General features: G+C 41.2%; 1 pseudogene; it reads left to right on the forward strand.

The window, feature by feature from the left end:
* Window positions 1-7,366: 7,366 nt before the first annotated feature.
* Window positions 7,367-12,373, forward strand: LOC104858282 (annotated as a pseudogene).
* Window positions 12,374-26,059: the final 13,686 nt, after the last annotated feature.

Here is a 26,059-nt window from a genome sequence, read left to right on the forward strand (position 1 = left end):
AGTGGGCAGCTTGTACCGTCAAAAAGCTCACCCTGTAGAGAGGCAGAGAGGAGACATTGCTAAGGCAATATGGGTGGTGGTCAGTTCTGAGCTAGAATAAGGTGCTGTACTAAATGCCCCACACCAGGGGCAAACAGGTTAAGTTTCAGATGACTTGTCTTTTGTACTACAGTGGCTAACTCTGGCTTGGGATAATCGTGTTCAGTTGTGGAAAAGCAGCAGCTCGTAGGTACCCTTGTCGAGGTCCACCCCTTCACCATCTTCTCTGGGTAATGGCACCCTCACTGTCCTCTCCCCAATGATGGGATTAGCCCCCTCTGCAGTCGTATTCATTTGTTCACCCTGTACACCATATCCTGGCTTCTGACTGCTTAGAATGCTCGGAGCCAGATAGTTGGGTTAACACAGATACAAATTAGATCTGAGTCCTGCCTTACTCAGTCAACCTCTCAGAGGAAGAGTAGCCTTTGGGAGGGGAGGGTAGAAGCAGGGTGAGATTTCACTGACCAAAGGCGTTGCTGTCTCTGGCAGGATCTCCTTTCAGGGGGCAGTCATGGGAAGTGTGAGGCAGGAGAACAGAATGTGGAGCTGAGCTTTGAAGGATCTCCCAGGTGGGGATGGGCCACCTTCATCCCAGCCTAGCCCAGCTGGGAGAGCCCCTGGTCTGGAATCAGGTGTCTAGGTTTCAATGCCAGGCCCAACCCATGTTAGATGTAGAAACTTGTGCAAAACTCTCATCAGCCAGGCTGTGGTTTCCTTGTCGGGGAGGTGGGACACATGCAGCTCTGCCTTCCTGGTGATAACCTGGGGATTCAGCCAATTGCATTTTGGGCAGTGTCCCACAATGAGTGAGCTCTCATTGGTACCATCTGCTGTTTCTGTTAGCCAGTCCTTGTAGGAGAAGGTGATTTCCTGACACTGTTGGCTTTGAAAAGGCTTCTAGCGCCACATAAGGAGATTGGAAGGGAGAGCTTGGTCGACCATGTCTCTGACTTGCCAGCTTTCCTTGTAGGATGGTGAAAGAGTGAACCAGTTCCTTGTCTCAAAGCCTGATAAGGGCTTTTTATTCTCTCCTGGCTCTGGAGCTGAATTTTCTACCTGTTGTTATGAAAACATGGCCTAGAATATCTATAGTTGAGCAGTCTAGAGTCTGTGAGAACTGTCAAAACTGGGGCTGGAACATAAATATGAAATGACAGGCAGCTTCATGTGCTGTTATTAAACTGTACAGCTAGAATTTTTCAAAGCAAATTATCATGTAAAAATATTCTTGTTATGTTAAACTAGAAATGAAAATGACTTATTTATTTGCTTAGATCAAATCATTGGAAGCAAAGTTAGGCTGTTTTTCCCCCTGCCAAATGCTTTGATGCATTCCTTTAACCAAACAGTTTAAATGTGAATATTAGTTATGATGCATCAACCACAGTGGGGATGTCAGCCTCCTGAAGGTATCTTTTCAAATGGGTCAAGAAATAGAGATTTAAATAGGAGCCAGAGGCTTTAATGTTTTTGGCATTCAATGAAAAAAATAATATACTCACAGATAGGGTGGATTTGCTATAAGTGACTGATAAATGGGCTTAGGTATGAGAACGGAAGCACCCCTTATGTACTGCAGTGTTCCAAAGGGAGTGTGGGCATTATGGGGCTGGGCTCACCTCGATGGCCACCAGGTGTCACTGTTGAGTCATAGACGCAACCGGAGGGGTTCAGACTCCTTCCACAGGAGGTAGGTTAGGGAAACTGAAAGCTCATTCTTTATTTTAAATATCTGCCAAACTCAAGATCCCAAGGCAGACTTAATTGAAGTCCAGAGAATACTTTATAGCAGGGAGGAAAATTAGGGCAGAGGGAAAAAATGCAGTATTTGCTCTTTCTGTCTTTAGGAGTTTCTCCTGTCGCTCAATCACTCTTGCACACCTGGACACTGTATTCCCACCCCCAAGCTGAGCAGTAAGTGCACTGAAATGGTAGGACTTGCAGAGTTGCAGGCCATCAGAGCAGGAAGGACTCAGGTCATGTAGCACAGTGCCTTTACTCAGGTGCATTTTCGGGAGGAGAATGAGTCTCAGCTTTAGGCGGAGAGCATCTCACCAGGTTATTAAGTGAAGGTGCAGGACAAGTTCTCAAAGTGTGATCTCTGGACTGGTAGCATTAGTATGATCTGGGAACATGGAAAAAAGCAAATTATTGGTTCACCTTTCATCTACTGAGTCAGAAAGACTGAGATGAGGCTCAGAAACCTGTGCTTTCCACAAGCCCTCCAGAGGATTGTAACTTTGACTGGAGTAAAAGATGTAGTGCTATTAGGACTAGGAGGGCTTTCGTTCCTGCCTCCTGTGCTACAATCTTCTCTCCAGGGCCTGAACTCTGTAGAGAACAGCCAATTCACAGCTCCTCCTGGAGCTGTACCTCATTTACACAGTCCTTAGGGAAAGTGTTTCTCTTGTGGTCATGTGCATGTACGGTTGAGGCAGAAGGACATGTATTCCAAATGATCCCCACTCTTCCGGCCCTAACATGTACCATGTGTAGGGTGCACAGAGGATGCTTCCTTGTGGCTCCATTTTAGGCAGGACAGCTGGCTCCTAGTCTCACCTTTTCCCTCTTCGACCCCTATGTTTTCCTTAGGCTTGTTGTCCATTGTCTCCCTTTTCCATTACAGGGCAGACAACTCAGTGTTGCTGAGCATCTGCTGTGTGACAAGTGCTTCCACACATTCTTGAAGTTCTTGCCATAAACTAAAGAAGAGACTCTGACCATCATCAGAGTTTTACAGGCCAGGAAATACCCAAGGTCATATTACAAGGGGACATGTTTGTACGGGAAAGATTTCAATGGCTGTACTTCAAGTTAATGGGGCTTTACTTTCCTCCTTGGCTCTCTGCATTTTTAAATGGACCATCAAGCCCCAAGAGGGAAGCCAAGTAAGAATTTCACATTCCTCTGCCTGGCTCTAAGGACAGAGGCAGGGGAGAGTGGTAGAAGAAATTCCCTGTGACTTGTATGGTGCCTCCTGAGAGACCCAATGGACTGTGCTTGGGAAGTGGTTACATTCTGAATCAAGTATTGTAAGGACAGAAATGTTCCTTAGCTCCAACCATCACTTCATGGTATCATTTTTTAGATGTATTTAGGACTGCCTGCTCTTCTTTACCATAGTTTCTTCTAGGGCTTAATTCATAAGTGAGATTGATCAAAGACTTCCTTTGCGGTATGATATTAAACTGGCTTCTTTGAACTTTCTGACGTTCTTCCAGTTCCCCTAGTTTGTGTATGAAGGTAAAAAGATACCTACTCAATTCATTTTTCCACTCTAGTTTGTAGGAAAGGCTTGACCCAAACCACGTTTTGGTGAACACTGGGAAAATACCACTTTACCCCTTTCTTGCCTTGTCAATGTCTACTGTTTTTTTTTTTTTTTTATTACAGCAAGTGATACAGAGATTGCAGTGAAGTTGTCATGAAGCTAAAGATAAGCACATGTGAACAACTCCCAGCATCTTCTGTTGTCAACTCTTCCTCCCTAGCAGACACATCTTTAGAGTTTTAGAACATTCATGTTGTTTATGCTCCATCTCATGTTTAGCCTTTTCTCTTCCTTCATGAGGTATTTCTTTGTGCTATGAGACTTAATTGTATTCTTTTGTTTATGAATGAGGATTTCATTGCCTTTATGTTTAGGCATTCACTCAACCTGACTTATCATTGTGGTTTATTCTACTGGGAGATAAATGAATTTCCATGAGAACATTACCTTTTCTGTATTATTCTTCAAGCATGGACTGTGGAATTGGCTACACTGGGTTCAGATCTTGGTTTTGCCTCTTTCAGTGTTGTATAGACCTGGGTAAGTAACTTTACCTCTCTGAGTCTCAGCCAGAATAAGCCAGGGTCAGGAATGCAGAGACCCAGCTTGCTGGTTCCTAGGTCCTGTTGATGGCCTAGAGTTGTTGCTGAGTTTTCTTGTGGTGACACAAAGGGCGAGAGCTCATGTCTTCGCGTGATCCTAGACAGTCTAAGGAGCTGAGGGCAGTTGCCCAGCTGTGCCCCGGAAATGATGGTGGCCATGTGCAGAAGTGCTGCCTCCCCCTTCTCTAGTTCTCCATTGTGGACCTCATTAAGTTTTCATCCTTCCTCACACCCTGTATTCCTCTCTCTCCTAATAACTTGCTTGGATGTAGCACCTTGATGAATGGAGAAAGCCATTGGTTAGACGTGAGACATGTTAAGAGCTGTATTGTACCTAGTAAAAGTTTTCATTCTTTTTTATTGCCTTCAAGTGGAGTTGTGACAAAAATCAACCTGGAAAGACATAACGAGTACTGTTTTATTCCAAAACCCACTAAGTTGTGAAGTACTGCCAGCTAAAATATCAAGTTGGGTCTTCCATTCTTCTTAGAAATGTCTCTTCCCCGTTATGAACAGCGTGGTGTATCTTAATGAATAGTGATTGAATGTCTTACTAACAAAAAGATGAATTCTAGACTCAGCTTATGTGGTCTTGGGCAAGTCATTTAACCTCTCTGAATCTACTTTACCATTTGTAAAAAGTGATGATTATCCATGAGTCTTAGTTTCACTCTCCAGAAGTAGCTCCTGACATGTGGCTGCATGTTTGAGAGACGTATCAGGGGAGAGGCAGAAGTAGAGCAAAGTGTGATCCCAGGTAAAGTCCTAGAGGCCATCCCAGCTTGATCCCATGGGGAAGCTCTGAAAGGCGAACCATGCCTCATTTGTCCCCCTCTGAGGGAAGGGGCTAGTCCTTTCATACTTAAGCCTTTCAGTCACTGGTTAGGGCAGGGGGTGGATTGAGGGAATACATACTCGCAGACACTCCCAGCTTGCTACCTAGTTAGGCAAAGTGATCTATAGTAGCCTAAGGGAAGCCCTTCCAACCAGGTACAGTTTGGAAATGGAAACACACAAAAGTCTGGGCACAAGAGTAAAAAGAGACATTATTCTTGAAATTTTAGTTTGTCTGCCTTTCTGAGGAGTTATTGGTTACCAAATGAGAAAATTTGTTGAAATGTTTGAAAATGGTGGTTTTTATATTTAATACATTTTTTTTAAAAAAGGATTGTTTTGAACTAGAAAGGCCCAGGAACAGAATGAATGTTCATGTTAATCATACATTCTGGTTCATAAAAGAGTCACCCTTAGATAAAATTTCATGTCCCTTGAGAACTGGTAATCCAATACCAGTTTTCAAAGGACTGTAATTTAAATTAACACTGCAACTATAGGCAAGACAATTTAATCTCTGTTTGATGCTTCAGAAAGCATTTCCCAATCTTGTAGGGCCTCAGGGTTGTGATTATCATTGCATGGCCCACATGCAAAACTGTAGTTAACAGGATGAGGCGGGGGAGATGGGGAATGCATCGCCTCTCCATTTAGTACAGGAGAGGTTCTGGCTGTTGCTGTATTTACCAATGGCTTAACACTGGCACGTTGACAATTTCTCAGGCTCAAAGCTTTGATTTTCCTTTAATTGTTTGGCTGAGATAAACCAAGATGGGGACTCTTACCTGAGTTAATTAGATAATTTTGACTCTAAAGACATGGGCCCTGTGACATGGCTAAATAGAGTTTTCTTGGCAGTTTCTCAATATCCCAAACAAAAGCCTAAGGTAGCTGTACCCTAATTCACACATTGCCTCCTATAGACACAGTAATTATGCTTGAACTGCCATTATAGCTGTCATTTTACATCACGTAGGGAACAATGCATTTCCCTTGGACTAGGGTAGCCAACAAGAAGTCTCTCCTGTGTACTTACCCATTGCCAACTTTAGCAATGGTTCTTCAAAATATCCTCTCTCCCCTGCTACTGCCAGCTTTGAGATCACACTAAAGATGCACAGATCTTGCCATATCCACTGTGTCATAGTAGGCAAGAAAAATATGAGAACCCCAGAGCTGGGAAAAACATGAAGGAGAGATAAATCATATCTAGAACTATTTCATAATGAAAGGCAGGCAGAGAGGTGGTGACAAGTAGAGGGAAGACCCAACCTTCCCCTTATTTTCCCTTTATTAAAGACCAAGGACTCTACTGCAAATTACTCTTAAGAGTTTTTGAGGTTTTGTAATTGCCTCATCTTTATTATTTTCTTTCCTTTTCCTTTTCTTTGTGATGAGGGCTGGAAGTAAAGGTGAGGCATTCATCCCATTATTCGTGTGACAGTTGTCACACACTTTCTGTGGGCCAGGTACTATGCTGGGCTCTGAGGCCATGAAGATTAAGACAGATGTAACCACATCTTCAAGGGTTTTGGGGAGTCAGAAGCAAGAAGGAAGATGAATATTTTCATATCCAAGGGCAAATCTTTGCCTACCAAAGGGAAGACCATGATACTACGGAGGAGGGGCCAGAATGAAAGAGCATCAAAGTCTTTTTTTACACATGAACAATACCTGTGGCAAGCAAAGACCCCACCCTAGTGAAGGTAGGAGCAACTGGGAAGAAGGGCAGAGCCAGCTGACTCCTAATGGCACCCAGATGTTCCAAGGATGGGGACATAGGTCTGGCTGTTGCCCATAAAAGAAACAACATACTTACCCACAGAGAGCCCTGACAGGGTCATGGAATTTAGAAAGGTGATGCCATTCTAGTGAAAGACTAAAATACAGATAAAAACCAAAAGTAAAGGAGGGATGCTAGTAGTAGGGAGAGAGGTCTTTTTCAAATGGGAAGGTGACTGAGAGAAGAAAGAGAGAACAGATGAAAAAAGAATTGAGATGTGTTGTATACATGTACCGACTCTCCCAGGAATGTGATCATTATGTACAAATAAAAAATAAAAACTGAAAAAGAAAGAAGATAGACCTCTGACTCACAACTTGGGCAACTTATATTGCAAACACCCAGGATTTGATCTGTGACTACTAGCTTCCCTAATTTTGCCCTTATTTGTAATAAGAGAATGACAAATGGATGCCCTTAACCAACTGCACAGGACACTCCACTTCCATTTAGCCCCCCTGTTAGTACCTCCTGCAGTCTGGGCACACCTGAAGGTTTCCCTTTTTCTACTAGATGGCTTTCCCTTATCTCTGCCTGCTGCCCAGTCTTTACCACACACAAGTGATGGTGCCTGACTCCATTTCTATAGTAGCTCTGCATAAACAGACATTGCCTGTTTTAAGTGCTTTTTTGCTTATTTTCAATTTTGATAAGGGGTAACCTGAAGCCTGTGGGTGAGTACTGACACCACTGACCATGGAGTAAGTGTTACTCTTTCCTGACGGAGCACCTGTGCAGTCCCAGCAGCATGCTGGAGGAGTACTCCATTCTGTTCTACGTCACTGACTGCCCTGCTGTAAGATAGCTTGGACCGTCACAAAGCCTGTTGCACTCATGCCTGGGAAGGGCACATGCAGCCCTGAGTGGTCTGGAGAGTTTGATGGGATAGTGGCAACTGCAGAGGCAAGGCAGGATTGCGCTGCAGTGCCAAGCAAGCAGCTCAAAGATACCTTGAAAGCTGTGCAGAGACGAAGGAGAGGAAGAGGATGCTTCTCAAAGGTGGAAATGTTCCGAGGCAACAGTATTTCTACCCTGCCAAACACACTTGGTGATATAAAGTTACTGATAAGCTGTGTACACGTCACCCTTCTGTGTATCGAATCCTACTTCCCTCATGATTTACACTTTCCTTAAAGTGCTGATTTATCATCATTTCTTCCCTTGGCAACCATCCTTATGACTTGCCTCTTACTTCTAGCCTCCCTGGCAGATAATTAATGAGCTCTTAATACAGCTTATGGGCACCTGAGGGAACACACTATTTAAAAATGCCTTTCAGGGGATTTTATTTTTATAAAGTGAAGAATTCCTTTGTCATGCAAAAACGAATCACATACATTTGGTAAATGTTGCCCTTTTGAACTTGTGGACTGTTCAAAGGCAGATCAAGAAGTGTGCTTGAATCAGCGTATGTGAGGCTTAGCAGTACTTAGCAGTTGCTGAGAGTACTCAAGGTGGGAAATAGGGTCATACTAAAACTTTTTATTAATTCATTGATATTTTTGTTTGTTCACTTGTCGAGTCAGTACTTACGTGTCAGGCCCCATGGGGATACAGTGTGTGCTAGAGAGACATAATCATTGCCCTTGTGGTGCCCACAGCCTGTTGGTGAAGACAGATAATGAGCACATAATTATGCAGATAATGAGTTCACTACACATTTGATAAATGCTACCACGGGACCAATGAGGGAGGCTAATGAGGCCTGAGATAGTTTGGAGGAGGAAGAGTGCTCAGGGAAGTGACAGTTGAGCTGAGGTCCAAGGATGAATTAAAATTAACCGGAGAAAGGGCATTTTAGGAAAGAAACAGATGTGCAAAGGCCCCAAGGCAAGAATGAGCTCAGCCTTTTTGTGAACTGGGAAATGACCCTGGCTAAAGCAGAGTGATGGAGATGGTCATGTGAGGAAATAAATCTCTGAGATGGTGGGCACTGTGGTGATAATCTCTATGGGCTATTTTTTTGAATTGTACCCTAAAAACCTGAATGGGTTGTTGATGAACTCATGTTTTTAGCAAGTGGCCCAGATGAGCCTCATGATTGGGTGGGTTGGGGACCTTTGTCTAGACTATAGAAGTTTTGTGAGCACCTCTGGCCCTGCCCCAGGTCCTGGATTCTTTATCAGGGCATGCTCCTGGGGACAGTCCAATAAACGGGTACGATCAGCTCTTCTGGGAATCTTGCTGGAGCTAGTTTGGGGAGAAAATTTGTTCTGGGCGGGGCTACTGTGTCTTCCCAGCTTTGCAGCCAGACCAAGGGAGAAGCTATGGTGGCAGGATGCCCTGCTGAAATGAACACTCACTGTTGGACCACCCCAGTGGATTGAATTGAATGAATTGTTTCATTCAATTCAGTGGAATGAATTGTTTCAGCAAACCTGGAAAGCGAGGAGATACAGTTTCCCTAAACCTAGAAGGATTGCATCTGTTCAGCCTCAGGTGGTACCTGCTGAATCGGGGCAGCTGCAGTGATGGACCTCTTGGGGATGGGGGAGAAAACGCCTTCTGACATTAAATTCCTGGAAAGTAAGGAAGAAGGAGCTGTTGGGTCAGAACTGCTCCAGGGGTGTTTGTAAGTTTACTTACCACTTCCCATCAATGGTCAAGAAGATATGTAAGAAAGATCTGGAGAAGTAGAAAGTTCCCGGAGTTCAAATGAGTTAGTTTCTTCATGAAGCTTGAGTTAAACTCTAAGGCAATGGCTGCATTTAAAACAGAAGCAAAATCTAACAAAAATTCAACAAGGAGCTTTGAAAATATTAATGTGAGCTCCCTGTTGAATATCATGTGCAGGATCTGGGGGGACTGGGAGCTTGGCCATCGCCCAACTTGTGGTTCCAGGAGGGGCAGAGCTATCTTGGGTACCTGGGGCTTGAAGTTTCAAAGGAAGCAGGTATAATATTTTAGGGTACAGAGATGGGGAAGGAAGCCTCAGTAGGATAGGGCTTGGAGCTGATGATTTTGCCAAAAGCCAGAACTGACATTTCTTGATCACTCCATCTGCTGTGACCCACAAACAGCTGCATAGCCACTGGTGCCCAGCTTCTAGAAGAAGACTGTAGCTTGGCACAGATGACCAGGACAGTGTGCCAAGGACTTTAAGGAAAGTCTGCCTTCACCTTTCATCAACTTGCTGCAGGCTGTGATTTGGCTGCTTAATGGGAGCCATTAAGCAACCTGGGCTTAGGCCTTGGTGCGGAGTCTGAAGTCCACAGAATTCTTGGGACTAAGAGATCTTGCTAGGATTTCTTGGCAGCTCTGAGGTGGGAGGACATTGTTAGCAGCTGAAGGATTATATCCATAAGGCTGGTGGAGAGCTACTGAGTAGCTTTAGGAGGAAGTTAAGTGGCATGCATGCTTGCCCAAGAAGTGTCCTGTGAACTCTTGGGTACAGATGGGTACAGATGGGGATAATGTGTAAGTCAGCAGGGAAGAGGCATTGGGGTAGCACACTGGAGGACAATAGACGAACAGAGGTATTCAAGTTATTGTGAGATGTGAACCCCTGTTTGTTTTGGGGATGAACCAGTTGACTTTTCAATTGCTGCAGCAGTGGCAGAAGATCTTGGCAGGTAGTTTAGGGACCAACTTTGCTACACAGACCAATTGAGTTTCAGATTGTGACCTAGGTATCACCCAGACAGGTTTAGAACTAAGTTAAAGATTGAGGAATCTCACGGCTTTCTCCTTCTAGATTTGGTGACTTTCTTGGTCCCTGGGGTTAGATTAGGTCAACAAAGTATCTATTCATTAAAAAGTATTTGTTGCATACCTACCATATACCTACCCCTGTTTTTGGGGTGTTCATCAGTGAACAGGCAGACAAGAACCTGCTTTTATGGGGAACAGACAATGCTCACAAGCCAATCGGTAAACAAGGACATGGGCTAGGTTAGAAGAGAACAGGACAGTGGGGTGGGATATGCTGCAGTAGGTCTATGTGTAAGTGTGTGGTCAGGGGAGGCCTTTCTGAGAGGGTGGAATTTGATCCCAGAAGTTGGTGAATTTGGGGAACAGAAAGCACAGGTATGACTGGGATAAAATGTATCGGGGAGCAAGGCTGCCTGGCTACAACATGGAGATGAGCATATTACTTATATATGCCCTGGGTGAGCTGGAGAAAAGGCTTTGGATTTCACTTCTTGAGTCTAATGCACTCCTTTTGGGAGCTTTCCATAGGAAAATGACACAATCTTATTTATGTATTTAAAGCACCACCTTTTCTTCTATATTAGTTTCCTAGTGTTGACATACTAAATTAATAAGCCACACATTGACTGAGTATCATAAAACAGCATATATTTATTTTCTCAGTCTTGGGTATCAGAAGTCCAAATCTAATGTTTAGCAGGTTTGGCTCCTGGAGGCTCTGAGGGAGAAGTGCTTTGATGCTTTTCTTCTGGTTTCTGGCATTTGCTAGAAATCCTTGGCATTCCTTGGCTTGTAGCTACATCATCCCAGTCTCTGTTTCTATCTTCACATGGCCTTTTCCTCTATGTGCCTTCTCCATTCTTTTGTAAGCACACTTTTCATTAGATTTAGGGCCCATTTGAGTCAAGAATAAGAGCTCAATGTCCTTAATTATGTCTGTAAAGATTTTTTTTTTTTTTATAAAAAAATAGGGTTAGTTTTTAAACAGGTTTTAGGTGTATTTATCTTTTAGGTCACCATTTCCACTGTAGCTATTATGTAAGAGATTGAGTTAGTGTAAGAGTAGGAGCAAGGAAACAAGCAAGAGATCACGGGAACTGGGGATAGGATGTTGGAAGAACAGGTGTGGGCTCAGTTAGGCTCCCTGAAGCTCTGTCTTGATGCTTTTGGAGAAATGGGAATAATATGGTTCCTACTGTGTAGGATGCCAGGAGTAGTAAATGACATCACACATGAAGAGTGTGCTTAGTGTTATCCTGGACCAGAGTACATTACTCAGTAAAATATCAACTTATCAGCTTCAGCTTTTGATGTTGCAAACAATATTAACTGAACAGTCAGCTTGCTAAACTTACCTTGGGAATAGGGACTGGTTGTATTTTCTGTGACTTGGAGAATTGTTGTCAGTTAGGATTTTAGCTCTTGTGGGTCTGGCCCATTGGCTGCATGGTCTATGATGGTGACTGGGGTGTCCAGGCAGGCAGGGTGGGGGCATCCAGGGCACCATCAGAGAAAAGAACAGGTAAAAGATAAAGTTCTATAGATGTGCATGTACTAGGGCTGGCCACCCTGATATCCACAGGCAGGCCATCAGCCAGTGCTCTCAGGCAGAAGCTAATGCTACAGCCCATTGGTAGGATTCTTCTTTCTCTAGGAAACCTCAGTTTTGCTTTTAAAGCTTTTCAACTGATTGGATAAAGTCCACCAAGATTATTGAGATTTATTCCTATTACTTAAAGTCAATGTACTGAAGATATTAACCACATCTACAAAATACCCTCACAGCAATATCTAGACTATTATTTAAGTGAATAACTGGGTAGCCTGGCCAAAGGGGCACATAAAACTGTCACAAGGGGTACTGAGTGCCCATTCACGTATGACTCACCATTGGTGTCTGTCGTTTGAGTGGTGGGGCCATTTTGTGAGATCACTGTGCCTTTGGCCAGAGATTTACTACACCATTCCTTGGAAAAGGAAAAGAAAAAACATAAAAAGAAACATCTAGTTTAAAGTCCAGATTCTTATTTTATGTATATAAAATGTCCAGGTTGCTACAAGATTACAACAATTTTCAGCCATGCCCAGACAGTGATTCTTTGTGTAGGGTTTTCAACAGTATTTTGCCAGCCTACAGGAGGAAAGGCCAGACTCACAGAAGGTTGCTCATTTAGAAGAAAGCAACACTGATGATCTGTACAACTTCCTGAATTTGTTTTTTTCCCCCACAGAAAGCCTTATCATAAGTTCAGTAATTATAGTTAATCTACAAAGATAATGTAATTATGTTTGATTTTTTAAGGTGCACAGGAATGATCTCCTATTTTGATGTCAGTTTTTCAATAAAGTTTTGATTATGGACCAAAAAAAAAAAAAAAAAAAAAACAACAAACTGTCACAAGGGGTGACCTAGCAAGGTGGTCCATATCTTGGAGTAAGCCTGGTGGTTTAAGAGGATAGGCCAGGAAGAAGTCAGCTGCAATATACAGTGACCAGGAGTCTGAATGAGCCTGAATGGACCAGATATTCTAGAGAGAAGTGCACTTTCCTGTCAGTGGGTGGTAGGTGAGCAGAAGTCCACTAGCCAGCTTAGATGGCGGAGCAGGCCCTGAGAGTATGACTGTTTGGTGTAGCTTTCTAATTCCTAGAGTACCAATCCTAGAGAAATTTGAGTATCCTGGCAGGAGACAGGCTCAGACCAAGCCTGAGGTTCTCTTGATGGAAAATGGACTGACAAAGATGCAAAAATCCTCAACAAGACATTGGAAATAGAATGCCAAAAACCATAAGAAAAATACATCATGACCAAGTAGGCTTCATTCCAGGAATGCAAGGATGGTTCAGCATATGCAGATCAATAAATATAATATACCACATAAATGGAAGCAAGGACAAAAATCACATGATCATCTCAATAGATGCAGAAAAAGCCTTTGACAAATCCCAACATATTCATTATATAAAACCTAAAGATAATAGATACAGAAGGACTTTTTGTCAGTCTGATAAAAACCATTTATGTCCAACCTATTGCCAACATCATATTAAGAAGAGAAAAACTGAAATCTTTCTCTCTAAAATCAGGAACAAGACAAGGATATCCACTCTCACCACTTCTGTTTAATATACTGTAGTGCTTCATTTGTCAGAGCAATCAGGCAAGAGAAAGAAAGGGATATGTATAGGAAAGGAAGAAGTCAGATTGTCACTATTTACAGATGACATGATCCTTTACGTAGAAGACCACAAAAATTCTACCAGAAGACTCCAGAATAGCCAAATTCAGTAATATAGCAGGATATGAAATCACACAAAAGTCAGTAGCATTCCCGATTTCAGTGGAATAGAACAAAGGATGAGAAACAACCCAGGTATGTTCAGCTATCTTTATCTTTGACAAAGGGACCAAAAACATACATTTGAGGAAAGATAGCTTCTTTAATAAATAGCAATGGGAAAACTGGCTATCCACAGGTAGAAGATTGGATCTAGACCCCTATCTCTCACTATGTCCTAAACTAAAATAAAGATAGACCAAAGATCTAAATGTTAAAACAGGATATTCTAGGAGATTAATAGGTAAAACTCTTGAACACATAGGTATAGGCAAGGTCATTTTGAACCGAACCCCAATCACACAAGAAATAACACCAAGAATCACAAGATTGGGATCACAGCAAATTAAAAACTTTATGCAAAGCAAAAGAAATAACCAACAGACTGAAAAGTCAATGAATAGAATGGGAACAAATTTTGCCAGCTATTTCTCAGATAGAACTAATATTTAGACTTTATAGGGAACAGAATAAAATGAGACCCCCCCCAGATAAAAGGCCTAATTAAAAATAGGCTACTGAAATGAATAGACACTTCTCAGAAATGTACAAATAGCCAATAAATATATGAAAAAAATGTTCAATATGTCTAGCTATTAAAGAAATGAAAATTAAAATGGCACTGGGGTTTCATCTTGCCCCAGAAAGAATGGCCATCATCAAGGTATGGTGAGACTGTGGGGAGAAGGGAACCCCTTCCACATGTACTCCTGCTTCAGTGTACTCCTGATACATTGTTGGTGGGAATGTAAACTAGTACCACCACTGTGGAAGTCAGCATGCAGATTCCTCCAAAGACTGGAACTAGAAATTTCATTTGACCCAGCGATTTCTTTTTTAGGTATCTTCCCAAAGGAGCTAAAGACATCATGTTACAGTGGTACATGGTTACCCATGTTTATAGCAGCACAATTCATAATAGTTAAATATTGGAATCAGCCTATTTGTCCATCAACAGATAAATGTAAAAAATGGTATATTTATACAATTGGAATACTATTAAATTTGAGTAATGAGTAGGAAAATAGACACACCTTGAGATTATAATATTAAGTGAAATAATTCAGACACACAAGCTTAAATATTGCATAGTTTCTCATATGAGAAACTGCAAGTTTAAATAAGGGACAAAATAAAAGATAGATAATGGGAAATAGGTAGATCTCTTGCAGTTGGGCAGGGGATGACCAACAGGTAGAGGAAGGAGAGGGAAGGGGATGGAAAAAGAAAAGATTCAATCTGTACATGTGCCAACTCCCGATGAGGAGTGTAATCATTATATTCTTCAAACATATGCTTGTAAAAAAAAAACCTGAAAAATATGGGTCAACAGGAAGAAGAGATCCAGGGTGGGAAGCAGTTGAGTATTGGTAATAGTTACTGTGGATGCTCCCATGTCATTCATAATTTGGAAGCTAGGTTATTCCTGGTGTATCTTCCTCTCCTTCAGGAGTGTAATGTCTAATCTTGATCCATGTCCTACCTTAGGGATTGGTGCAGAGGGACTCTAATAAAGATTGATAGGGTGAATGTTGACAGGTATTCTTGTACTTACGTATGAAATGCTCTTCGAAGCTCAGGGTATATCTATTACGAATTGTTCTGCTATATGTCCTTCAATAGATACATGGATAGAGGAAATGTGGTATTTACACACAGTGGAGTACTACTTTGCCGTAAACAAAGATACACTTGAGACATTTGTAGGAAAATGGATACACCTTTAGACCATCATGTTAAGTTCAATAAATCAGCCACAAACTTAAATATTGTATGTTTTCTATTATATTAGAAACCCAAATTATAAATGAAGAGTATAAGAGAAAATAGAGGCAAGGAAGCAGGGAGGTAGAGAAGGAGATCAAGAGATGGAGGGAAGGGTGTGGGAGGGAAAGGAAAGGGAGAAAAGAATTAAGATGTGTCGTATACGTGTACCAACTCCACACAAGGACCGCAAACATTACGTACTGCAAACATGCACTAACATAAAAAAGAGACTATCAGCAGCAGAAAAAACCCCAAAGGATTAAAAGAAAAAACACATCCCCAACTCAAAAGAATGACCATGAGTTTAAAGAATCACGCTGGCTGCTGGACATATGTCAGTAACTGCTAAGCAGTCAGCCTGTATTTTCTCATTTGATATTCACATGAGCCCTCCGACACAGATGTGACTGTTTCTCCCATTTGTAAAAGGGGAATGAAAGTCTGAGAAGTCAGGAAGAAGGCCAAGGTCATGTGGTGCCTGCGTGGTAGAGTGGAGACCCTGACCCGTGAAGCCCACCTCCAGAGCCTGTGTTCTTAACAGTCTCACTCACCACAAACCCGAAGGCGCCAGCACTTTGTGACACATGCTGAAGACAGCTAAGAAGAGCTTTTCATTTCCATTGGGGGGAAAGTAGATGAACGAGAGTAGCACTGTTTGAATGAGGTTTTAACAGATGAGAGAGAAGCACAAGTACTCAGCTGCTGTTTGAATTCTGCCTTGTCTACCAGGGAGAATGGTCTTGCGATGGGGAGAGGTAGAATAAGGAGAAGGAAATGAGGGCCCAGTGTCAGTTTTAGGCGGGAAGCCAGCACTGACTCACAGAAATGAGCTCTGGTCTCCAGGCTTAGATGAAATTCATCTTATGAATCTGTTGGAACTTTCATGCATGAAATCTATGATGCTGGTTGCTCGGCAGGATACAGAGATGTTACTTTTGAACCTTCTCCTTCCCTTGTGTCTGGCACCTGCTGTTTCTCAAGATATTTGTGACGCTCAGGTCGATCTTTTCCATATCTATCTTATGAGAAGCCTTTGGCACAAGAAGTGTGTATCAAGTGTGAAGAGAACATACCACAATGTGGAAACTTTTAAAATAACTTCAACATTGAAATGCCCCTTTCCCTACTTTTCTCTTTGTCCCTCTTACATTTGAACAATAACCACCAAAGAAAGAATGGTGTGTATTAAAAATGATGCCATGTAACAAACTCATATAAGCTTCCCTCTCTTGTGTGTCTCTAGTTGTCTGGGTGGCTCTGTGGATTGCAGCCAGGGTCCTTTACATATTTGGGGTCCCATGGTCACTGGCTGGTTATAGTCTGGTGTAAACTGGGAAAACTGGAGCAATATGCCTTTGCATTGGTTTCTCATCCTCACACATGGTCACAGGTACATCATGCTGGTGATGACAGAGGCACAGGAGATTAGCAGAAACAGGCTGAGTGAGGGCTGTGCTAAAAAGCAGCCTGCAGCACTCCACTGGGTCCTTTGGGCCAGAGCAAGTTGCAGCTGAGCCCCATTTCAAGATATGGGAGACAGATTCTGGAGAGAAACCAAAAAGCCACAGGGCAAAGAGAAACGAATGTAGGTGATCTCCCACAGGACCCTACTGTGGGCCAAGCTTACCTTGGGATCATGATAATCAGTCATTTACATTCCTGAACTCAAGGATTTCCTAGTTCAGTGAAGACATTAGCATCGGTCTTTTGGGCTTGCATATGAAATTTGGATGACTGCATGAGTTTTTCATGTCTTCTTGATCCACACTGGACAGGTCCTTTCTACCAAATGCTGCTCGTGTATATCTCTGTGTCTGACTGTAGCCAATAGTTTTCTAAAATGAGCAAAAATCCTCTGAGATTTGTTCGAGTAAATGTTACAACTCAGCAGCTGCTGTCCATTGTCTCATTTTCCTTAGAGCTGCAACAGAAAAGAGACAGATTCTCTGGTGTGGTATGTGCAGGGCAGGGGAGGTGAAAGTGAGGCAGGGAGGACCCCAAGATGATTCAGCGGACACCACCAACTCAGCTCTCTGATTTCCTCCAAAGATAGACGTGGAATCACACCACCAATTGATTTTGCCATGTTGTGTTTGCTTGATTGAAATGCAATTGTCAGCAATCTTCATTTGAACTCCACGAGAATAACAACCCCATCTGCTTACTTCTCTCTTTGTGCCAAGTTCCTTACAGAGAGCCACGTGACAGGCATTCTTTAAATATTTGTTGAATAGAGAAAGGAGAGGTGACTGAAGACTGACTGTAGACAGACTTGCAAGTGATTTTCAAAAGAGAAAGAAGTTTGTTTTAGAAGCTACCAGGCAGTGAACTTGACACTAGTAAATGGTGCAATCTCAGGCTGAATTATCAAACAGATGGCTCACGAGGCAGTGGAGAAGGAAGCTGGAGTTGCTGGGAGCCAGAATGGGTTCACCAAGAGCTCCTCATGTTGAACTGGCTCAGCTCTAATTTCTTTTATGATTGGATTATTGTACTGTTGTAACAGCCTGGAGACACGATGCATGTGACTCCCAGCAAGACATCGGATAAGATGTACTCTACCATAATCAACAGGCAGAAACATGAATTGAATGAGTTAACAGGTTGATTTATACCTGGGCGTTGAATTATACAGAAAAATCTTCTGCTAATGTCAGTGTTTGGGAAGGGGAAGGGGTGTTTCTTTCCTAGTAGACTGTGGTGCTCTCTTCTCTATTTTTATCTTATTTGCATTTGTCAATGGTTAGGATACACTTATGTTAGGCAAACCCGTTCCATTTCCAAATGATTCAAAGCTGTAAGGTAGGGTCTTACACTTAGATGGTGGAATCAGGATTCCACATCATGTTGGCAGATCAAGATTTTATGGGCTGAAACTAAAAGATGAATTTGAGTAGGAATAAATAAATTTACAGCAGAGAATGGACATTAAAGACTCATTTTCAGAGGAGTGGGATTTCAGAGGCCCTGCTTAACAGCACACAGTCAATTAGATCCAATTCTGTGACACAGTGAATAAAAAGCTACATGCCTAAACTGAATTAATAGAAGAGCAGTTTTAAGATCAAGGGAGATTATAGTCCCCCTGTCTCCTGAATTTATCAGACCACAACCATTCAATAAAGCATTTATTAAGTACCTCTCTATATGAAAGTCTTAGCCAGGCGCTTGTTAAACAGATTGGTGTGAGTTACAAGAAACTCCTCCCTCCCTCCTGGTGCTGTACAGACGGTGTTGGAAAGGCCCTGTTTCACAGGCAGGTAGTCATGCAGCAGGAGCCAGACAAATGCTAGGAGCACAGTGTGGCCCGCAGCCTAACGCATACTCTGAGGGCTCAGTCTGCCTTCTACACTTACCACTTCTGCCTCAAACCTGTTCTTGCAAGTGAATGGACGTATTTGTTTCGATTTTCCTCTTTTACTTAGTGTTCTTTTAATGGCTCTTTTTTTTTTTTTTCTGGTACCAGGGATTGAACTCAGGACCTTGTTCTTACATGGCAGGCGTGGTGCCACTGAGCGACATCCCCAGCCCTTTAATGGCTCTTTTGGTGGCATCAAGGCTCTGTGTCTACTCCTGATTATCCTTTTATGTTTTTTCCCCTTTGGTCATCGTGCCGTTCCCTCCTGCTGCAGAGAGTTTCTCCCTTATATCTGTGGGAAGGGACCAGAAGCAGCTCAAGATTATATTGCCTTTATGATTTGTAATCTTAGAGAAAGACTTTGTCCAGGTGTTTATGTGGAATAGCAAGTTAAACTACATGAAGTGAATTTCCCGTAGGAAAAAATAACAGGGGTTTCGTCGTGAGAGAAATGGGGAAAGCAGCTAGGGAGACAGTAGATATTTATAACTCCCACTTTTTCTGAAGAAATGGTTGGAGTACAGGTAAAAGGAGAAGGAGAAAGATGGCTGAGTACTTCTTCCTCTCTAACTGCACAGACCAGATCCTGAACTAAGGAGGAAAGGCTGGCTGTGATTCCTTTTCATCAGTCATTGTTTTAAAGTTAAAGTAGATGCTTTGGTTTCAGGCTGAAATTCACTTCTGCCCTTTTCCCTGTCTACATTGGATGTTTGTACTCTCTGCCTCTCTTTTTCAATTACTTCAGTGGATGGAAGAATGCCCTGATGTCCTTAGGTTAACAAGCTTAAGGAAGATTCAGTGCTTGTTCCCAGGCAGTTTGTACACGAGTCCCGTGTGCACCATGCATATGCACTGGGGAGTGGTAGGAAGAGTTGTTCATTTTCAGCTCAGCTGTTTCTGTCTCTGCTGGCCCAGGACGATCATTTAAAAGGCTCTCTCAGAGCTGGAAATGAGAGCTCCAGCCTTCTCCTTTCACGAGGTTACATACACCCTGTGAACAGAGGGAGAATATGAATTCTTGGCTCTAGAGAATCTTGCTCAGATTAATTTGCACAGTGGATCCCAGAGCCCCTTCCAAACTGTCACACCCTCACCTCTTGATTACCTGGGCTGACAAGGGAGTGTTGGCATGGACACAGAGTGAAGTCATTAATCTTAGTGTCACCAGATTGGCTATGGGCTTCACTATAGAACTAAAAGTTGATTTGTAGAAAGTTTTCAATCCTAATGATGTTTCTTGTGACTGATATTAGAATGGGTGAGTTCTGTGAAATGTCTTAAAGCCAGCAGGCCTATGGTTGAAAGTTATTTGGTATCAGAAAATTGGCCTTCAGTGAAAAGGTCACTGCAGATTAGAAACAAAATAAGTGAGCCACGGGAGGTTTGGAGTGATTATTTGTACTCAAGCTTAGGCCCACAAATGCCATCTTTTTATTTATTTTTTTCAGCCTCCCTGAAAAGTAGCACATCATCTTCCATTTATCTAGGAAATGTTAGTAGTGGAAATGGACTGAAATACACTGCGAATCCTGATAACCCTCATGTCCCATTGCCCCAACTCTGGGAAGAACAGTATGGGGTCGGGCATTTTAATATATGTTATCTTTAAATAGCTTTTTATACAGCTACATAATATACATAAATTCATGTAAGTGCACAACAGTGGATCCATTACCATATATGCATTTGAAACATATTTCTTTGTTTTTGTTTTTGATGCGGGGAATTGAACTCAGGACCTAGTGCTTGCCAGGCAGGACTGTGCCACTGAGCCAAACTCCAGCCTAAAATATATTTTGTATACGCAATATATTGAATTTTACATCCTTGCAACCTTGTGAGATAAATATTCTTTATTTTTATAGATGCAGAAACAGAAGAAATTAGGTAATTTTTCTAAGATTACCATGTCAGATTTCTCAGATGTAAATAGTAGTAACCAACCCTGATTAATTTAATCAGAAGGTCGGTTTATAGAAATCAATTATGGAACTTCTTCGAAGCTCATCGACTCTTGCAGAGGGTTGCAGATATAGGGCGAGGGGTGATGCAGCTGGAAATGTTGGTACCCAAGGCCCCAAGTTCTGACCCTGAGGCACTTCTTGCTCACAGCAAAGCAGAGTGAGCCAGTGTTAACAGCAGTCTGAGGAAGACGGGGGAAGCTGATGCTGCACCCGGAATGGCTGCTTCAGGCTCTGCCCTATAGCAGATGCATCTCCTCTGTCTCCACATTGGTTGAAGCTCTGGTGGGAGGTTTGGTTACCTGTTTGTACCGTGAAAAAGGATTCTACTGTGGACAAGAAAGGATCTTCCAGCACCAGAAGCCATGGTGAACGACAGATGTGCTCTCCCATCACACGCTGGAGCAAGTGGAACAAGGCGTTCGTGCCAGGCCTGTTCAGCCATGGATCCTCTTTTCCCGCTCCTGACTCCAGGCTCCCGAGGAACCCAGTGTCTGGTGGTTTCCATCTCAGAGGGTTGTTGCTGATCCCAACAGGGCTCAGGTTTCCTCAAAAACACTTGTGTCTGAACAGCTTTCGTTTTGAAAGGGAAATATATTTGCAAGTAGAAGAAATGGATCACTAATGCTGACTTTGAAACTTGGGGAAGGTTTAAGGTTAAACTGTAGTGAAGTGTCAGAGTCACTGTGATATAATCAGTAAAAAAGTGATATAATCATCGGAAAAGCCCAAAATTGTCATGGTAAGAACTTTGAGAGTTTTAGGCCTGTCAGAAGGTGGAACATCATGGGATATCCCTGGTGTCAACAAATCCTCAAAGCAATCATCTAAGTGCTTTTAACTTTTTCAACCACACCGGTAATGTGTGAACATAGTTTTTCAAAGATTCAATCCTACAACTAAATCTGAAGTTATCTTGGCCATCTCCTGCAGTCCCTGGAGATTTCCTCCATATGTGACGCTTCCACTCTTACAAGTTCAGTGTAGATTCTTTTAAACTGAAAAAGCTATTTTTTACCCATAGATTTGTGTCATAGCAAATATGTAGTATTACTTAGTGTGTTTGTGTTTCCTTCAGCACCATGTCTCAGAGAATTTCTGCGTTTGGATGCATTGAACTTCCTCACTGGTTTATGTACTACATAGTATTTCATTATACAACCACACACAGCAGCTTGCTCTCACAGTCTCCTGTTAATGCACATCTTTGCAAACAGCATTCCAAGGAACATCCTTGGATGTGTCTGTGTGCTCTGGAAGTGTTTCTCCAGAGTGGTAGTGAAGATGTAGAACTACCGAGTCACGAGGGTGGCCATTTAAAGGGTAATGATATGGACAAAATACCCTTAAAAGAGCCTGCACCAAATTATACTCCCACATGCAATTTTGAGAGTAACAATTTTCAAACATCAATATTAGCACACATCTTAATTTCTGCCCAGGAAAAGTGCTTTTAACTCGCATGTCTCTAAACATTGGTGATGATGAACATCTTTTTTTTTTTTTTTTTTTGGTGTATGTTGGTTTGCTACTTATACTTTTCACTTGAGAATGTCTTATTCCTATTCTTCCTTATCAGTATCCTCATGTATTTCATTTCTAGGAGGGAGGTCTATCTTGTCCCTGGCTCTGTCTCTTCCACTCAGCAAAGTGTGTATCATGAAATAACTGCAAACACAAGTGAAAGTGATCCATGTTGCCACAACCTCTTAACTAAGCACGGATTTGCTCTGGTTTCAATCTTCAATCAAGACAGTCTTAAATCTCTATCCCAAGAGTGATTTTTAGGCCCTTTATGGGAAAATCAGACCCCAGTCAGTTTTGCTAACAGGTGATTAGAATGTAATGTTAGAGACCTCTAGGAGACTTGGAATCATCCAAGCTGTGCTCTAGCAGTGCAGGTCTTTGTTGGGTATCTTTTGTGACCCTGTCTTTTGTCTGAACAAGACCAGCCATGCATTCAACAAAATGTGTCCCCTGCTGTATGCTTTTTTTGGGTTAGTAATGAATATTTTTTATTAGTGCATGTTTGCAGTACATTAGTGAGTACATTCATTGTGGGGAGTTGGTACAGTACATGTACACAAACATCTTAATTCTATTTACTTCTGCTTCCCTTCCCTTCCCTTGCTTTCCCTTCCCTCCCCTCTTCCTTGCAGCTCTTGATTCCCATACCATGTGCAAGAGATCCATCTATCTATTTCCCATTATCTACCTTTTACTTTGCCCTTTATTTATACTTTGGGTTTCTTGTATAAGAAACTGTGCAATATTTAAGCTTGTGTGTCTGATTTATTTCACTTAACATGGTGGTCTCAAAGTGTATCTATTTTCTTATAAACAGTTCGAGTTTGTTCGTTTTTATGGCAGATTAAGCACTTCATTGTCTGTAAATACTACAGTTTGTTTTTCATTTATTCATTGATGGGCATATTAGCTGGTTCCAAGATTTAGCTATTATCAGTTGTGCTGCTATAAACATGGATATGCGTATATCCCTGTAATAGGATGTCTTTAAGTCTTTCAGGAAGGTACGTAGAAGGGGAATAGAGAGTTGAATGAAATTTATATTTTTGAGTTTTGAGTAGTCTCTATACTGATTTCCATAGTGCTTGTACTAGTTTACCTCCCCACCAACAATGTAGAAATATTCCTTTTCCCATACATCCTTGTCAACATTTGTTATAACTTAATTTATTGATAATAGACATTCTTTCTGGAGGAAGACAGAATCTCACTGTAGTCTGTTTTCTTGACAGTCCTCTGGCTTGTTTTTGTATCCTATATTCTGTACCAATGACCCACATTATTTGTTTTGTGCCAGTATCATGCTGTATTACTTTAGCTTTGTGATATAACTTGAAATCTTCCTGTCTGCTTATTTCCCAGGATTGCTTTTGCTAGTCTGGATCTCTTCTAGTTCTATATACATAAATTATAAGATTTTTTTTAGTTTTGTTAAGAATGTTATTTGTATTTTGATTGGGATTGCATTAAATCTATATATCAGTTTTGATAGTATTTTGACAGTTGGTTCTGCCTATCCAGAAACGGGATATCTTTCCGTATTCTGATGTCCTCTTCAATATCCTTTTTCAAAGTTCTGTAGTTTTCTTTATAGCGATCTTTTATTTCCATGTTTAGGTTAATACATAAGTATTTAATTTTTCTTGATGGTATTGTGAAAGGTGTTATTTTCCTAATTTCTATCTTGGTGGGCTCGTTATTGGTATACGGGAACATTACTGATTTTTGTATGTTGGTTTTGTACCCTGCTGTGTTGCTGAATTTTGTTATTAGTCCCAAGTGAGATATTTTGGATCTTGGTGAAAATAGGTATATAAAGACCTTCTGTCAGTCAGATAAAAGCAGATATTTTGGATCTTCTATGTAAAGGGTAATGACCTCTGTCAATAATGATAGCTTGATGTCTTCCCCTCCTATATACAGGTCTTTTATTTCTTTTTCTTGCTTGATTAGTCTGGATAATGTTGTGAGTACTATGTTGATCAGGAGTGGTCGTAGTGGACATCCCTGTCTTTTTTCTGATTTTGGGGGAAAAGTTTTCAGCTTTTCCTTATTTAATATGATATCGGCAGTAGGTTTATCATGAATGGCTTTTATCAGACTGACAGAAGGTCTTTGTATACCTATTTTCATCAAGGTTTCTATCATGAATGGATGTTGGATTTTGTCAAAGGCTTTTTTTGGCATTTATTAAGATGATCATGTAGTTTTTGTCCTTGCTTCTGTTTATGTAATACACTACATTTATTGATTTGCATATGTTAAACCATCCATGAATCTCTTGGATAAAGCCTACTTGGTCATAATGTATAATCTGTTTAACTGTTGCATGCTGTTTGCTGGTGTCTTGTTGAAAATTTTTACATCCGTGTTCATTAAAGGAATTGGCCTAATGTTTTCTTTTTTAGTTGGGTCTTCTTGTTTCTGAATCAGATAATTCTATCTTCAAGGAATGAGCTTGGAGGTGTTGCTTCTCTTTCAATTTCATTGATGGATTTGAGGAGTATTGGTGTTAGATCTCCCCTGAAGTTCTTGTTGAATACAGTGGTGAATCCAACTAAGAAAAATCCTGAGATTTTTCTTAGTTGTTAGGTTTCTTTTTAATCACTGCCTCAATCTCATTGCCTTATCATTGTTATTATCCTGTTCAGAGTTTTTATGTATTCTTTCAGTTTTGGTGGTTCAAATATGTGTGGGAATATGTCTGTTTCTTTTAGGTTCTCTAACTTATTAAAGTATAGCTTTTCAAAGTATTGCTAATATTCTTCTGGATCTGTGTGGTACTTATTATGATTTCATCCTTTTCATTTCTAATTGCACTGATGTGGATATTTTCTTTTCTTCTTTTGGTGAGTTTGGCTAAGACTTTGTCTATTTAGTTTATTGTTTTAAAAACCAGCTCTTTGATTCATTAATTCTTGTTTTGCTTTTTTAGTCTCAATTTCATTACTTTTTATTCATCTTTATAATTTGCTTCCCTGTACTAGTCTTAGATTTGGATTACTCTTGTTTTTCTAGGTCCTTGAGTGAATGATCATGTTACTTACTTGGACTCACTCTGTTTTTCTAATGTGGGCATTCACAGCAATAAAATTCCCTCTCAAGACTGATTTCATTGTGTCCCATATATTCCAGTATGTTGTTCTGGTGTTATTATTTGATTCTAGAGATTGTTTAATATCTTCCTTGATTTCTTCTGTGACCTATTGATTATTCAAGAGTGTGGTATTTAATCTCCAGGTGTTTGCAAACTTTCTGTAGTTTCTTTTGGCAATGATTTCTAGTTTCAGAGCACTATGATCTGATAATATACATGAGATAATTTCAATTCATTTGCATTTATTTAAGCAAGCTTATTGGCTAATATGTGGCTCTTTTGACAAAAGTTCCATGTGCTGCTGAGAAGAGTGGGTAATCTGTTGTAAGAGGATAAAACTTAGTAGATAATCTATTAAGTCCATTTGTTCAAAGTTGTGACTCAATCTTATATTTCTTTATTTTTGGTCTAGCAATTCTATTTGTGAAAGTGGGTTAATTAGGTCCCCTACTATGATTGTGTTTACTTGATCTTTTATGTCTTACAGTGTTGGAGGACCTCTATTCAGTGGATATATACACACAGTAAGTCCTTCACTTGGCAGCATTTGAATTTCAAAGACATGAATGGACCTAGAATTAAGAATATTCACAGATATGAAAAAATCGTGGAAGTAGCTCATGTGTTTCTGGACATTGTCACAGTTGTGCTGCTGTGTGCTTACTTTACAGTGTGGTAGTATATGATAGTACAGCATTCAGTCAGAGCCAGGATGTCTAGAACCAAAAGGAAAAGCAGTGGTAATATGGAGGCAACTGCTAGGAAGCACAAAGCAAGACACATTGTACATTTGTTTTTTTTTTTGTTTTGTTTTTTTGGTACAGGGGATTG

Source organism: Fukomys damarensis, unplaced genomic scaffold (genome assembly GCF_012274545.1).
Source record: "Fukomys damarensis isolate Sample0158 unplaced genomic scaffold, DMR_v1.0_HiC HiC_scaffold_32, whole genome shotgun sequence".
Taxonomy (NCBI): Eukaryota; Metazoa; Chordata; class Mammalia; order Rodentia; family Bathyergidae; genus Fukomys; species Fukomys damarensis.